General features: G+C 35.4%; 1 long non-coding RNA gene across 1 annotated transcript; it reads right to left on the reverse strand.

Annotated features, from left to right (window-relative positions):
• Positions 1-892: 892 nt before the first annotated feature.
• LOC147514254 (uncharacterized) lies at positions 893-1747 on the reverse strand. The gene is made up of 4 exons (XR_015213174.1): positions 1713-1747; positions 1488-1573; positions 1068-1183; positions 893-964 (listed from the first exon to the last, which is right to left on the reverse strand). It is a non-coding gene; the product is annotated as an uncharacterized LOC147514254 (long non-coding RNA).
• Positions 1748-17497: the final 15750 nt, after the last annotated feature.

Genomic DNA, 17497 nt, shown 5'->3' on the forward strand with positions numbered 1-17497 from the left:
AAGTATTTAACTTTAGTTGCTGAGGCTCTTGGCAATTTTGACGGAGTACAGAATCACCCGAAAACAAAGATTTACTGATTTGCCAAGGCAAAAATGGAGTTAGAGTAGTCATAAAAAAGATGAAGATCTAATGAATTTACAATGGCCTGGCCTAGATTGGCTTCACTGCTTGACATATAAATCTCTCGAAACAGATGAAATAAAGACTATGTACAGATGCTTACCATTTCATATTTTAGGCATATTCAGAGACTAATACAACATTAGGGAATAATGGCACCATATAGAAGGGTCAGCCATCATTATTCCCAAACTGAGATGGCCGACACGTGAGCAACATTACATCAACTTACCTCTTGGGATTTCACATAGTTATTAAGCATACATTGACATTCGTAAATGCTCATTCCCAATCCAATTCATCTACTCATCAGCACCTTGACTTTCACTTTCCTTGACAAACCGTCCGTTCACCCGCTTCCTAGTATCAGCCGTGGCCTTTCTTGATTCATATCAAATGTGCTTATAAAATCTGTTCAATACTCTCAATTGGTTATTCGATTCAGAGAATCATTTACCTAAAACATGCAAAGGAAGAGAATTAAATGACTGAGAAAGATCATACCTCCGAGTTTTCTTTTTCTCTTTGCAACGTAACATGGCATTGCCTCTATTATGTTATCGTTCCAATTTGTTGGAAGAAAACGCCTAATTGCAGGTAATAATGTTGCACTGTTCATAACAAAATAAAAAAGTTAGACAAAGACAATTTCGGATTAGTATATCAATAACCTTAATAAAAATAAGAAAAAGGGAAAAAAACTTATGAAAGTGCTAAGATCCCAAGTACAAAGAAGTAACACGTGAGTACAGCATTAACCAAATCTTTTGACAAAAACAGTGACAACAGCATTGCACTCCCAATCAAAGGGAAGCGCATAGCATGCTCATTTGACATCGTCTCCTGCATGATCAAAACGCGTAAAACTCAGATCGATGAAAAAAAAATACTGATACATTGTCAGATCACAACTGTAGAACATGCTTGTGCTAACAACTGTGCAGACGGTAGGAGGTGTTGGTTTGACTGATCGATAACAACCAACATACACTGTCAGGCATGCTATCAAAATCACATTCAGATTCGGATTGACCTTTACAACCAAAGGTGCTAACATCAAACCTGTAAAAATTTATCGTATGAGATTCATAATTTCTCTCCTTTCGTAATTAGTAACTTCACAAAACAATTCAACAATCGGTATGTTACGCATTCTTGTAAACTACAATTATTATCTCAAACTTTACACACACTCGATACAACCCCAAAAAACATAACAGTTACAAGAAAATGAATTACTCACATCCCATAAAACCCCTCAACAGAACAATCTATTAAAATTCCCCACAAATTTTACACCAATCAACAGTAAATCATCATTACATAATGAAACCATGATTTACTAAAGAAGATAAATTATAGATACCTGCAAGAGCCAAATTTGCAACATGTTCACTGGAAATCATCCTTCTTCTTTTCTCTATTAAAAAAAACAGTACCTACCTACAAAATCTGATAAAAAAGAGTGCAAAATTAGCAACAGTTTAAATATATGACGTCATTAAATCAATAATCAAACCTAAAATTTTCACATATTATATGATATAAATCAATAGTCTTTTTTTATTTCAATAAAGAAAAGAAGTCGTACTTGCGAGAGAGTGAAGAAAGATCTATCGCTTTCGGGTAAACACATCCGAAGATGTAAACATGGCGTGCACTTATAAGAGTCATAACGTAAATTTAAAACATTAAACCCAGGAGGAACAAAGTGAAAAAATGGAAAACCACCATAATGTTGGTTTTAATGCGCTCGACTCCACAATGGTGTTTCAATATCCACCATACACTTGTCTACCCACTAACAAAATCTCAACCTAATCCGACCTTGCCTTAACAACCTGATGTCTAAAAAAATTGCAATCTACAACTCAATATCATTTGAAAGCATAGGAAATGTATATGTAGTTTAAATATATATTACACGGTGAACAAGTAGTAAGCATTGTCTTTTTGATATTCACAATCCTATATTCATGGGAAAAATAAAAAAAAAAAGCGTCTCTAACCTACATCAGGGACCAAAAATTGTAATGAACCAAGGTGCAATAAAACCTCACAACAATTGGCAAGTTGAGTAAGCATAAGGTACCCAACTACAACGAATATACTTGTAATTTTTTTTTTTACTTAACTTTTACTCTAATAGGGCCTAACATGAACTGAAAAGATAGAGGAGGATCTTGGGGCTAATAGGGAGTTTGCTAGGAGGTCAAGATTAAAGAGATACAATAAATTAAAGATAACTATTAGGATTCCAAATGTAATAATTCATTTACAAAACATTTAATTCATTAAATAAATCTCAACGGTGTCAATGAGAATTAGCCTCAAAGGGGTTTCAAAACGATATCTACCGTACACATGTCCCCCATTCATTGAATTTCTTGATTTACACTAATGGTTAAAAAAACAAATATAGTAGAAAAATGAATTCTATGAAATTAAATTGATCTACAATTGTTTTTCTCTGAATTAAAAGCTGCATATTAGTAAAAGAGTATAAGAACAAAAAATTATATGATGAGGAAGTACGTGCACTTATTCACCTCCTCATTTGCTTGAAAAACTGAGTGACTATTGGCAAGTATTCGTTAGTGTGGCTGACAGTTTGTAAACTTGGTCTTGGTATTGTAAAAGTTTCAAGAATAGGAAAAACAGTTACTCTAAAGGGTCTTAAGTATAGTAGAATGCATCATTATAAAGATTAGGAAGCTCTTGTACTAACTCTGTTACGCTACTTCTAATAACATAACAGTTGGAAGGCGTAGCAAAGCATGTTTTGTGGCCCATTCACAACTTTTATGTAAGAGCTCGTGAAACAAAGCTCATCCTATAAGGGACCAATCTAAATTAGAACAAACAAACAAAGAACATGAATTGGGAAAACAACAATTAGAAAAGATGGAAAACTAAACTACTTCAATTAGGTATTTTAACATGTTGTTGCTGAAGTATATATTACTCCACTTTCAAGAAAGATGCTTCTTCACTTGCCAGTGGTAGAATCATGATCATTAGGAGGGTCATCAATTATGTAGTTTTTTTTTTAACATAAATTAGAGATACCAATTTAATACTTGGTTAAATATAAACATATAGCTTTTAACGGGGTTTTTTAGCAACAAAAATGGCATTTGTTTTATAAGCAGCTATGTCTTAAAACATGCTCAGTACGTATTAGTTCAACTTCGACCCATTTAGTTTGAAGACCATGCTCCAGGACTCTTTCCTAATTAACTCTTGTGCAAATTCAAAGAAATACTAAAAAGACCTTAATGGGTGAGACACACAGAAAGATCAGGGCAGCAGTTGTGACACCAATATTCCAATATCACTAAACGACTATACTAAACGTTGAATGCATATAAAGCTTCTGAGTGGAGTGAGAAATCCCGAATGAGCATGTTATGAACTGAAGTAAAGAAATATAGAATGCAAGCGTAAACTGCTTAAATCTTTAGAAATTGAGACCAAATATTTATGTCACACCGTAATATTTTCTAAAGATATAGATGATACATTACCACTGAAAAGATTCATTCCAGGCTAAGATTTTGAGGTTTGTGAGATATACTGTAAAGCCTAACCCATAAAATTAGATATTCTCATTAATGTGAAATAAGAAATGATTAAATACACTTTTTTCGATCAATCTGAAGCAACTATGGATATTGATCATGGGCTTGGAATAGAAATTGTGAAGGTATCAAAGGAAGACGGAAAAATATGCGTGGAGTTTTTACGTGGGTGATATCATATAGGATTCAAGGCCTAACACTGGTCAACATAAGACTGCATAATAACATTAATGAACCGCAACTATGCAATACTTACTGAGTCAATTTTTCGGTCATAATATCAGGAAAGGTAAGTTCTTTCCTATTGAGAATAATATTGATTAGTGTAGCATTACAATAGGTAGAATGGCTTTTTCCTTAACCAAAATAATGGTAGAAACATAATAGCAGATACTTCGCAGAAACATAACGCCGCAGAGACTTTTCTCTGTCTCAGTGCTTGCTCATTACTAAAAAAAAAAAATCTTCCTAGTGGTCAAGCAAATTGGATCAATCAAATTTCAACGAAAGTGGCATCAACTACCATATTGTCATTTTCTATAGATATTTCGCAACACTGGACTAACACCGGATTCGTTTACTGGATCAAAGTTTCACGACGACAATCATTATTGGACATGGGAAAAAATGGACTAACAACATCGATCAACATAAAGGAAAACAGTAAGAAACAAAGCAAAACTTCATTTCTTCAAGCGTGGCCGACGAAGAAGGCCATGGGATACGTAATAAGTAATCTGTAATATAAAACTTACCTGAGACTTTGCTGGTTAGAGACGGAGAAGAGATGCCTGACTAAAGTCGATCACTGACGGTTCAAACACCTAGCTTATTTGACCAAAAATCTTAAACAAACACTGAGAAAATACGTTAATAAAGTAGGTAAACATAATTTCTTAACTAGATGATAAAGATGTTAAATATAATATGAACATTCCACTAAAGAAATACAGATAGGGGTATGTTATTTCGTACCTTTTAAAGTTTTTTCTAAAAGGTTCCAGCAAACAATTTAAAGGGAATTTATACCAAATGGAAAGGAGGGAAGAAGTTATAAGATAATTTGGAATGAAAGATTTAAGGAGAATGGATAGTTTAAGAAGTTAATGAAGTAGTAGATGCAGCAGAAGTGACAAAGTATCTAGCCGTTTTGCTTTGGCAGAAAAACCCTAATAACCAAATGGTAACGGAAATTTATAGTGCAAATTTATATTAAATCCCCAAGGGTCAAAAAACATTTTCATTTAAAATTTTTTAATTTAAAAAAATAACAACCGTAGCAATGAAAATGGGATTTGAAGTACTTATTAAGAAAAAGAACTGCTTAAGTGGTTCTTGTCTCTTTGGTAGTCAAAAGTTGGCTCGAGCAATAAAACGTTTGCATGTGGTAATTTGAATGACTAACATTTAACTCAGGGTTGAGGATAGTCATTTTCTGTTTTGATTTTAACTGCTTCCGTTTCTTTGAGAGCTTGGAAGGTGGGAATGAAGGAGGAGAGAGGCGAGCAGAGACGGTGCAATTTCGCGTAGCAAATTTGGGGCGTTTCACAGCCCAGGTCCACAAATATTTATTAATTTGGTAAATATTGATTAATTTGGTATATTTAGTATGGAATAGGTATAAATGTGCATTAAATCAATGATTAAAGCTCCAAAGAGATCACCTGAGATCCCGAGCGACACCTAAACTTCGGATCCCCAAGGATAGAACGAACATGAACTACCAAGGCGTACGTGTTCCGCTGGTTGTTCTTAGATTATTGAATTAAGTAATGAGTATAGACTTGTCTTCTCTAGCAACCACTTCAGTAGGTTTCATAATTCGTTTGATAAAATTATGGAACTGAAGTTGCATGGTTTATTCCAATTGTGTTTCATTCAATACGCAGTAAATGTTAATCAAGGCTAAAGAACCTTTATGAATGGGAGTAGCTAGATAGTGCATATTTAGATTGAACCTTAGAAGGGCGCAGGTTGTTGACCTTTTAATATAATTTAAACTTGCCAAGCAAAAAAATATATATGCAGTAAATGTTTTGTTTCTGTTGTGATGCCATTTCTATTTACAACATGGTGTGCATGGTGGCATTTAGCTATTTAAGTTCCTTTTGTACGTGTAGCATTACATATAAATACCTTGCATTAGCCACAAAAAAAGATCTATTAATTTAACTTGGAAGCAAATGTCTGACAAAACTGACTGGCTAACTGAATTATATACTGGTGTAGAGAGCGGCGGGCAGAAATTGCTTCTTGCCTTCAAAGATATGCTCTCGCCTTCAAAGACATGCTATTGCCCCTCTTTGGGTTAGAATTCCACTCTTCATCACATCTGCAATCTACTTAACAAAATCACCAAGTTCTTCTATGGAATACATTTGCAAGTCTTGTACGCCATTAACTCCGCGCATAAAAAGGGAAAAAAAATGTGCAAATATTGTAACAAATTTCAAGTCGTTATTAAACAATAAGAAGTCAAGATGAATTTATTCAAATTCATTTAGGCTATATTTGGTTTGAGGAATTGAAATTCCTCAAAATTGGTGAAGAATAATGAAGATGAAGAAGCGTGGTAGCCGTAAAGTTGGCTTCACACCAAGTACTTGACAGAAAAGAGAATTCTAGCAATCTATAACACTTTAACCATTTAGGCTTAACTAACTACAGTAGCCTGAAAATCCATATGCCATCACAGTAGCCACAGAGTTTTATTCCACCCATAGTCTCCTGCACCCTTTCAGGACGTGCTCCTCGATGCACTTCAAAATCGCCAAACACTCAGCCACGAACAGAGTTTGTGTTAATACCAATATTCATGCATAGCACCTGAAGTATGGCAATCACGATCTCTATATATCACTTCTAAACTTGCTACGCCAGAATTGTCATTTGCTGTTGGTTAGGTGGCTCCCATTTAATCTCCTTGACCTTGACTATGGTACACGCACACAAATGAGCAGTAAACAAATCTATTATTGGCAAACTCTTCATAGAATAAAGAACAAAAAAGGAGAAGTGAGAGAGATTTACCATGGCCTGGCAACGCAATCATTGCTCAGTTAACGATCCCCTATTCTGAATATACTCAAGGCACTTAACAACACCAAAATTTGTTTAGTGTGTATAACCAACTATTAGAGATGAAATAACTGACCAAATTTTGAAATTTAACATCCAATATCCAAAAAGGATCACAACCGCATTCCAATAACTACCTAATTTCTCATCCAAATGATAGTTCAAATAAAATTTTAATAGAAAAATATATTAATGAAAGATAAATAAGGGGTTTCAAAGTCGTACCTGAAAATCCACCAACACCAGACATTCAACGTTTTGGTGTTCCTGTAAAGAAGCTTGGGCGAAGTAACATAGATATGTTAAACATTTCTAGCTATCTAAACAAATCAACAACCCACAAAAATTAGGGCAAATAAAGTTAGATAAGCACATTAGTTACTAAACCAAATAACAATGTCATATGCAATTAAATAGCCATCACGTCAAAAAAATCAGTTGTTGGGAGTCCTATAATAATGTGCCATTGAATGCACATTTTATTATATCTATTATAATAAAATGGCTTGAGTATGCCATTTTGTTTTATTAAAATGACAAAATAAATTAATAATGTAATAAATAAGACAATATAATAAATAAGACAGTAGAATTGATCGACTGATAGTGGAATTGAAATTTGACTTTCTTTTTGTGTGTATTTAGGGGGGGAGGCCCTAATTTCCCATCTAGTGGGGAGGAAATCCTAATTGGCTCATCTAATGGGGGGTAATACTCGTTAACCCTCAAATTAATATATAAGAGCAAGTTGAATAATAGTGTAATATAGAAGATCTGAGAATTAAAGACTTTAAAAAATCAGACCAAATTAGGATTGCCATTGGTATGCAAGTCTTACCTCACTGATCTTTGATGAAGTATCGGCATCAACTGTTGAAATGTCAATGTAGCATTTTCCCTCTCCTATTTGCTCAAGCACACCATCTTTGTCAAAAACCACCTGCAAATCTTCCAAATGTTGCAACTTGGTGACACGTACAAAAACATTTGATATGATGTGACAAAAAGTAGAAAACAAATAATTTCTCACTAACCGTGATAGACACAGATGGATCAGAGAGCATTCCAATGGTGTACTTACACTTCTTGAATACTTCTGCAGGGGTTGTTCCAACAGAAGCGCCATGCTCGAGAGGCTCGTCGCGACTTTGCAAAAGTTATATAAAGTTGTGAAAATGATTTGATGAAAGAAGGAAAAATGACTCCATAAAAAATATAAACAATGATATTTGGGTGCGTGCATATAAGCGGACATTGGCTGACGGTAACATTGCTTAAGATGTACTTCAAGCAAAAAAAAAAAAAAAAACTAAAGTAACACATTGGTCATTATCTTGAATAGCATACTATTCCTTCAATATTTTTACATTTCGGACATGAAACGCACAACTTTTAGTATTTCATGTATGACCTACAGATCAGCTGCTCATTGAATCCCCCCATCCCTCTCCGACACATGTTTAAGATAACCACCATTGCAACTCCAGGAGTGTGACATGATAGACTAAATTATTGGTGACTTACAACTGCACAAAGAGTTACCTATCCTACATTCTTTGAGAATTATTATTCTAGCATATCTCTTTAGAAATTACCTTTTTTTTTGCTAATCCTTAGGAGTTACAACTTTGACACATAATTAATACTTTTGTCCACTTGGTCAAGTTCACGAAATAGATAAGTAGAGACCATGGATAGTCCAACATGTTCCACTTTGACACATACGATGCGCTGTTAAAAAGCATTTAATTAACACACGTACATATTATGTTCTGTCCTTTAAGGTTGTTACGGTGCCGTCTTGGTATATATCCATACAACTACAACATCATAACATGAAGTAGATTAACACCAAATTCCATCAAAATCATGTACATGCAAACTTTTGGTTCATACCAAAGGTATTCTGCAATTTCTTATGCATCCTCATAAATCACACAAAGTATATACATAACAAGGGTAGTTCTCTAAATAAGTTTAAAAAAAAATTAATTCAGTGTCTCAATGACCAGAGTAAGCAAAATTTAACTTAAACCAAAAGCTGATAGCACAACATACTATCTGATTCGGATACAACCAACGCCATTAAATTACAGTATATATACAATGTAAAGAGCAAGTCTTAGGGAATGAATCACCCCTTGATCTTTCCAAGTAATTCTATTGGAAAAATGAAGGTTTCAAATTTCTCAATTGCAAACGCACATACCTAATATTCATTCATTCTTTTGTTGTGGTTGGGTCCTCCTTATAATTGTTTCTTCTTCTAATTGATATTCGTCATCACAAATCAGAATAGAATGCTTTCTTTTTTTCTTTTTTGGTTATAAGGTTTGGTAGGTTATATATTTATCACATTCTTGCCTTTGGGTCCTCCTTATAATTGTTCTCCTTCTAATTGATATTCGTCATCACAAATCAGAATAGAATGCTTTCTTTTTTTTCTTTTTAGGTTATAAGGTTTGGTAGGTTATATATTTCTCACATTCTTGCCAAAGGCATGCATTGACATATTTGAGTAAATGTTAAGAAGGCGTGCAATCTTTGATGGTTGGGCAATTATTGTTTGTAGTTCAATTAATGCTGCAAACTAATTTACTTTTCTATTAATTATATATGAAATGAAATGTGAAGTCATTGTCAACATGAATTAATTAAGTGCTTACCCGACGGTGCAATTTCAAACACCTACGATAAATCAAAATAAATCAAACACCTAACGACCTTATGATGGGCAAAAAAATCATTGGAAATTGATTGCACATATGTCAAGATCTTTCTTGTGATACCACGTAAAAGAGAACGTATGCGCCATTGTCCATTGAGAAGATAATCGTAGACTAAAAGCAACTCATCCTGTAGGCATGAAAATTCGTAACTATTAGTGGCAGTTAACCATTAGCAAACGAAACTTCAAAAATGTTAATTGTCAAAACTATAATGAGTAATTATATACTAATAACAATATATAGTAATAATGCAAACAAGCAAAAAATATGTAATGCTCTGAACAACAAATCCTATCGTATCCATAAAGTAATATTTATTCTATTTGTCAAAAAATAAACAAAAGCATAAAAGGGTGAAAGATAGAAGTATAGAACCGGTAGCTGTTATGGAAGAAGCTAGCCAAAATATTGAACTTTATAGTTAGAGAAGAAGCACCATAAAAGGAAATCTATCATGATGGGAAAGAATGAGGGAGTAACGGATGGGAACTTTAAGATGTAATTTGTGGAGTTTGGGAAGGAGGGTTTAAGGGAGGAAAGGGGGTTTAAGGGAGAGTAAGAAATGGGTAGGCGTTAATGCCATTTAAGATGAAGAAGGGCGTTGGTTTAGCAAATCTTTAAAGAGGACTCGCCATTTAAAACACCCATTTGTCATTTACTTTATTACTAAAGCCCAGCCCACCTCTTTTTGAACGTTTTTATGATTTAAATGAATTTATGTCAGTAATTTAATGGTTTTACTAATTTAGATATTAAATGAAGCAATCCCGTCCCCTATGTTTAATGAACTCCTAAAATTTCTCAATTTGTTTAGGTGTATGATATTTTTTCTCAAACCCAAAGCGTAATATTTTTAAATGGCATTGAAAAGGAGTTTCAAAATGCTCTAGATCGCACATCTGCCCCAATCTAACTCAGATCACCAGACAATCCCGACCACCCTTTGTTTTGCCATTGTGTTTTATTATAATAGATAAAATAAACCAAAAGTATAAGAAATCGAAGATAGTTGTGGTTTTGGGATTCAGGTTGCACCATAATCTGAGTTCGGATTAGCTGAGGAAGTTTCATCCAAATATGGATATAAAGTATATCCAACACGGGTTCAACCCACTCATTGTCTAGTGTATACATCCGGGAGTCATTGATTGATAATGCTCTCTATTGTTATCTTTAAAATACTTACCTGTTGTGTTGTTTCTTAATAAAAATGTTATATTTTTTTCATTTCTTCAGGGACTATTGCAGAAGGTGCAGAGCTCTTGCATAAAGAGGGAGCCAGGGAAGTTTATGCTTGCAGTACACATGCTGTTTTTAGGTACCATCATCTGACCGAGTATATTTTCATTAGGTGCATTTGGATATGTTTTGTTTTCACTTTTTCTTAAAATCTTTGCTTGATTTTCTTGTTATTTTTATTTCTTTGGGGATTACCATTCTTGGGGATTGGGAAGTTACTTTCCTTTCTTTCATGTGCTGTCCTAGAAAATGTTTCTATAATTTTCATTTGAAATTCCTAGTTGTTTTCATGCGGATGATAATGGCAATGACTACTATCTAAACCCAGACCGACCCGAACCCAACCAGATAATTTGGCTCTAAACCCGTTAAAAGGGTTAAAAAGCCCGAAATCATATTCAGACCGAACCCGAACCCAAAACCCGGTTATAGAGGGTAAAAATGCCCGACCAAAACCCGAACCTGAACCAAACCATAATTCCCAATAGCTCTATTTTCATTTATTATCTATTTATTTTTAACAAAATTTTGGTCTTTTGCTCATTATTATTTACTTTTGGTCTTCAAGACAAATTACCTTTGATCGTACCCTTACTACTATTCTCCCTCTTCCTCCAACAACTCCCCAAGAACAAGACAACCCGATCACACGTTCCTGATGAAGAGATTGGTGGGTTTGATGGTGCTGCTAAGTTTGTATTCACTCAGAAAATTTGCAGCACCTCGTCAAATATCTCTTTCTAAATGTGGTCACCAAGGCTGAGCAAATCAACAGGTCGGATTCACACCACCACAAGAAGCCGAAACTCTCAAAAAGCCATCAATCTTATTGAGTTATTGTCTTGGAATTGCTTGCTTTGCTTGGTTTACTTTTGTCTTCTTCTGTTTTTCAAAAAATGCAATCCTGTGTGCTTTGAATCTTTGATGACTATTGGGTGGCTTTACGATATTAAAGTTAAACAGATCAAATCCAATAAAAGAAGATGGCTTTTGATTAATTAGATGAAAAAGAGGTTTTTCTTGAGATCTTGAGATCTTATAGCTGAAAATGACGTTCCTGATGAAGAGATCTAATATTCTTTTATTTCATATATTTCGGGTTTTATCATACCCAAAACCCAAACCCGAGCCCGACGGATACCCAAAATATAGGGTTAGGGTAGGGTTTGGTTAGGGTAGGGTTACATGTATCCAACAAATACCCAAACCAAAACCCAACCCGCAAAGAACAGGGCCGGTCCTGGGTAACCTAATACCCGTTCAAAACCCGAAAAATCAGGTTCGGGCCGGGTCGAGTACCCGTTTGGACATCTCTTAATGGACCTAAGTACATTGTATATTTATGTAATTAAATCTAGTTTGATGCCCAGAAATTCATTTTTTTCCCTTTCTCTTATAATAGGAAACACATATCTATAGTTTGAATTTAGGGATGTCCAAACGGGTAGCCGACCCGGCCCGAACCCGATTTTTCGGTTTTGAGCGAGTATCGGGTTCGGCCCCTAATTCTATTCTTTTTATGGTCGGGTTCGGGTTCGGTATTTGTTGGATACATGTGACCAAACCCTACCCTAACCCTATATTTGGTGCAAATTCGGGTTCGGGTTCGGGTTTTGGTATGGTAAAACCCGAAATATATGAAATAAAAGAATATTAAATCTCTTCATCCAGAACGCCATTTTCCGTTATTAGATCTCCAGGAAAAAACCTCTTTTTCATCTAATTAATCAAAAGCCATCTTCTTTTATGGATTTGATCTGTTTAACTTTAACATCGTAAAAGCCAACCAACAATCATCAAAGATTCAAACACACGCGATTGCATTTTTGAAAAGCAAAAAGAAGAGAAAAGTAGACCAAGCAAAGCAAGCAATTCCAAAGACAATAACTCAATAAGATTGATGGTTTTTGGGAGTTTCGACTTTGTGGTGGTGTGAACCGACCATTGATTTGACAATAAGATTGATGGCTTTTTGGGAGTTTCAATTTCTTGTGGTGGTGTGAATCCGACTCGTTGATTTGCTTTCGGCCTTGGTGACCACATTTAGAAAGAGATATTTGAGGAGGTCTTCAAATTTTTCGAAGTGAATGCAAACTTAAGAAGACCATCAAACCCACCAATCTCTTTCGTCGTGAGCGTGTGATTGGGTTGTCTTGTTCTTGGAGAGTTGTTGGAGGAAGAGAGAAGAGTAGTAGTGGTACGGTCAAAGGTAATTTGTCTTCAAGACAAAAAAGTAAATAGTAATGAAAGCAAAAGACTAAAAGTTTGTTGAAGATAAATAGATAATAAATGAAAATATAGTTATTGGGAATTATGGTGCGGTTCGGGTTCGGGTTTTGGTCGGGCATTTTACCCTATATAACCGGGTTTTGGGTTCGGGTTCGGTCGGATATGGTTTGGGCTTTTTAACCCTTTTAACGGGTTTAGGGCCAAATTATCGGGTCGGGTTCGGGTCGGTCCGGTTTAGATAGTGTGACCAAACCCGACCCTATGTATTTTTTGGTCCGGGTTGGGTTCGGGTTTTGTCTGCTCGAGGCAGGGGGTTCGGTCTTGGTTTTTTTTTCGGGTTTTTGGGTTTGGGCGAGAATGGACATCCCTAAGTTTGATCCATAAACTTCATTTGGAGAATGGTAGGGCCTTTTTTCAAAATAGAGCCCTATCCCAGGGGGGGCGGGCCTTTTCAAGTGGGGCCTACTTGGGGATGCGAAGACGGTTTCATACTTGTTTTCTAATTCTACTAGTTAACCCAAAAAGTAATACCAAATTATCGATGGGAAGGTAAAGGTTAAGAAAATGATAGACATAGGGGTGAAATAGTACCAATTTGATATACATGTCTAGCTATCATTTTCTACAAGTATGTGAACCGTACTCACGATTGTTTTTTTCAAATCTTTAAACCTGTCACTCTAATATTTTTAAAAAACAATATAAAAACATTAGGAGGGGTTGATTCTAATTTCAGTGAACGCTAATTCTAATTTCAATCAGGTGATGGAGTTTTTTGTAAATTATTTAAAATGGAGGGAGCTTATTAGAATAATTGAGGGAGGTGTTTCTAAATTGTAAAATATGAGAGATTAGAAATAGCTTATTCGGTTGAGAAGTGTGGTTCCTGATAACCACAGATATAGTGTAGAGATAAGAATTAGATAGTTCTGACCGAGCTGTAGGTATTTTTCTTTAATGGACCATGGGATTATTTTCTTAATGGGAAGCCCACAAGGCCTAGTGTGTTTAAGTCCAACCAAGGGATCAATCAAGATTCAAGAGGATCCGTTTCCTTGGTCTTTTGAGGTAGGCTTGCTTATTGTCTTCTCGTATGCCGGTATATGTGGGTTACACTTTATTCGGGATGTAAGTATCATAGTTTTGTTATTAGAGTACAATTAGGGAATTAGTGTCTGTGCATGATTAGGGAACTTCTTCTTAGCTTCACCTAGCTATATATATTATGCCTTGTGATACTGTAGAAGAACGTACCTCCTCTTTTCTTTCTAATAATAATATATCTTAGTAGTATTATCAGAACATATATATTCCGATCTTCTCGTCGTAATGGATCAGATTAAGGATGGAGAGGCAACATGCTTTGGAAGTGCGGCTCTTTTCCTGCCCAATACCCCATGTGATGATGTTGTTACAGTGGTTGACTGGTCGGAACTTCCTGACCATATTTTCTATGAAATTGGGCGTAAATTGGTCGATGCCAAGGATTACATCAGGTTTGGTGCGGTTTGTAAGTTATGGCAATCTGTTTATCACGACATTCGTCGCTATATACCCCGCCAAGTTCCTATGCTCATGCTTCCTACTCAACTCGACGACATTAAAACACAAAGTTTGTTCAACATTAATGAGAAAAGAGTCTACAATTCCAAGTTACATGTACCCCGTAATTTGCACATCTGTGGTTCTAGCCGTGGATGGTTGGTAACTGTTGACAACCACGGTGATGTTTGTCTACTCAATCCGTTCCTATCCGTTGATAATGAGATCCATCTCCCTTCTATTGAAACTTTGACAGACTGTCTTGAAAAGCTTTTTTTTGTCTGCCAACCCAGCATCAGATCCCAACTTTCTAGTCATGGCAATCGGTGGTCTCGAAGGCAGATTAATCTTCTGCAGGCCAGGTGACAATGCTTGGACCCACGTAAACTTGGATTATGAACCAGTGAAAGACATTATTTGTTATCGAGATCAGTTTTACTTTGTCGATCATAAAGGACATGTTTTTTCTTGTGACCTAAACAATTCCAGCGAGCCCATGCTGGTAAACCGTCGCACCATGCCCTTTTAGCTGTGAGACTTTTTACCCCAAGTATCTTGTAGAGTCTGCTGGGGATCTGTTACTAATTACAAGGGCTATGGAAAATCGTTACTGTGACTTGGATCGGTTCCTATTCAAAAGGGCTAGGGATATGGGCATAAACAATGACAATAACGATGACAATGACTATAACAGAGAGGACAGTGATTTTACTCCTGAATTTCTTGTCTTCAAGCTGGACCTCGTTGAGCTTAAGTGGGTTGAGATGAAGAGCCTTTGCAATCGTATGGTGTTTGTTGGTGATACGTACTCCTTCTCCCTATCAGCTTCAGACTTCCCAGGATGGAAACCAAATTGCATCCATTTGGTAGCATCCTTCTCCACGTATGGATATGGAAATATGAATCATGAATTGGGAGTTTTCAACATGGATATCAAACGATATGAACCACTTATCCTATTGGAGTCCGAAGGCTTCGTGAATACTGAATTTAAATTGAATGACGAAACTGAATTTAATTTGATGGACAAAATTGAATTTAATTTGATGGACAAAATTGAATACGACAAAGTGAAAGCCATTACGAAGTGGTGTTCCCCAATTTTGATTGAGCCGACCATTGCTAGTTTGCAACCACTTTGGAATTGAATAATCTGCCTTTCAAAGGATATCGATCTGCACTGTCTACCCGTTTGTGTGCTCAGAATTCAGATTTACCCCAGTAACTGTCTACCACTCTACCCTATACTCTATACTAGCTTGACCACTAGGAAGATTTTTTTTTGAAGTAATGAGCAAGCACTGAGACAGAGAAAAGTCTATGCGGCGTTATGTTTCTGCGAAGTATCTGCTGTTATGTTTCTACCATTATTTTGGTTAAGGAAAAAGCCATTCTACCTATTGTAATGCTACACTAATCAATATTATTCTCAATAAGAAAGAACTTACCTTTCCTGATATTATGACCGAAAAAATTGACTCAGTAAGTATTGCATAGTTGCGGTTCATTAATGTTTTTATGTAGTCTTATGTTGACGAGTGTTAGGCCTTGAATCCTATATGATATCACCCACGTAAAAACTCCACGCATATTTTTCCGTCTTCCTTTGATACCTTCACAATTTCTATTCCAAGCCCGTGATCAATATCCATAGTTGCTTCAGATTGACCGAAAAAAGTGTATTTAATCATTTCTTATTTCACATTAATGAGAATATCTAATTTTATGGGTTAGGCTTTACAGTATATCTCACAAACCTCAAAATCTTAGCCTGGAATGAATCTTTTAAGTGGTAATGTATCATCTATTTCTTTAGAAAATATTACGGTGTGACATAAATATTTGGTCTCAATTTCTGAAGACTTAAGCAGTTTACGCTTGCATTCTATATTTCTTTACTTCAGTTAATAACATGCTCATTCGGGATTTCTCACTCCACTCAGAAGCTTTATATGCATTCAACGTTTAGTATAGTCGTTTAGTGATATTGGAATATTGGTGTTACACCTGCTGCCCTGATCTTTCTGTGTGTCTCACCCATTAAGGTCTTTTTAGTATTTCTTTGAATTTGCACAAGAGTTAATTAGGAAAGAGTCCTGGAGCATGGTCTTCAAACTAAATGGGTCGAAGTTGAACTAATACGTCTTGAGCATGTTTTAAGACATAGTCGCTTATAAAACAAATGCCATTTTGTTGCTAAAAACCCCGTAAAAGCTATCGTTTATATTTAACCAAGTATTAAATTGGTATCTCTAATTTATGTTAAAAAAAAACTACATAATTGATGACCCTCCTAATGATCATGATTCTACCACTGGCAAGTGAAGAAACATCTTTCTTGAAAGTGGAGTAGTATATACTTCAGCAACAACATGTTAAAATACCTAATTGAAGTAGCTTAGTTTTCCATCTTTTCTAACTGTTGTTTTCCCAATTCATGTTCTTTGTTTGTTTGTTCTAATTTAGATTGGTCCCTTATAGGATGAGCTTTGTTTCACGAGCTCTTACATAAAAGTTGTAAATGGGCCACAAAACATGCTTTGCTACGCCTTCCAACTGTTATGTTATTAGAAGTAGCGTAACAGAGTTAGTACAAGAGCTTCCTAATCTTTATAATGATGCATGCTACTATACTTAAGACCCTTTAGAGTAACTGTTTTTCCTATTCTTGAAACTTTTACAATAACAAGACCAAGTTTACAAACTGTCAGCCACACTAACGAATGCTCGCCAATAGTCACTCAGTTTTTCAAGCAAATGAGGAGGTGAATAAGTGCACGTACTTCCTCATCATATAATTTTTTGTTCTTATACTCTTTTACAAATATGCAGCTTTTAATTCAGAGAAAAACAATTGTAGATCAATTTAATTTCATAGAATTCATTTTTCTACTATATTTGTTTTTTTAACCATTAGTGTAAATCAAGAAATTCAATGAATGGGGGACATGTGTACGGTAGATATCGTTTTGAAACCC

This window comes from Coptis chinensis, chromosome 2, assembly GCF_015680905.1.
Source record: "Coptis chinensis isolate HL-2020 chromosome 2, ASM1568090v1, whole genome shotgun sequence".
NCBI classification, from domain to species: domain Eukaryota; kingdom Viridiplantae; phylum Streptophyta; class Magnoliopsida; order Ranunculales; family Ranunculaceae; genus Coptis; species Coptis chinensis.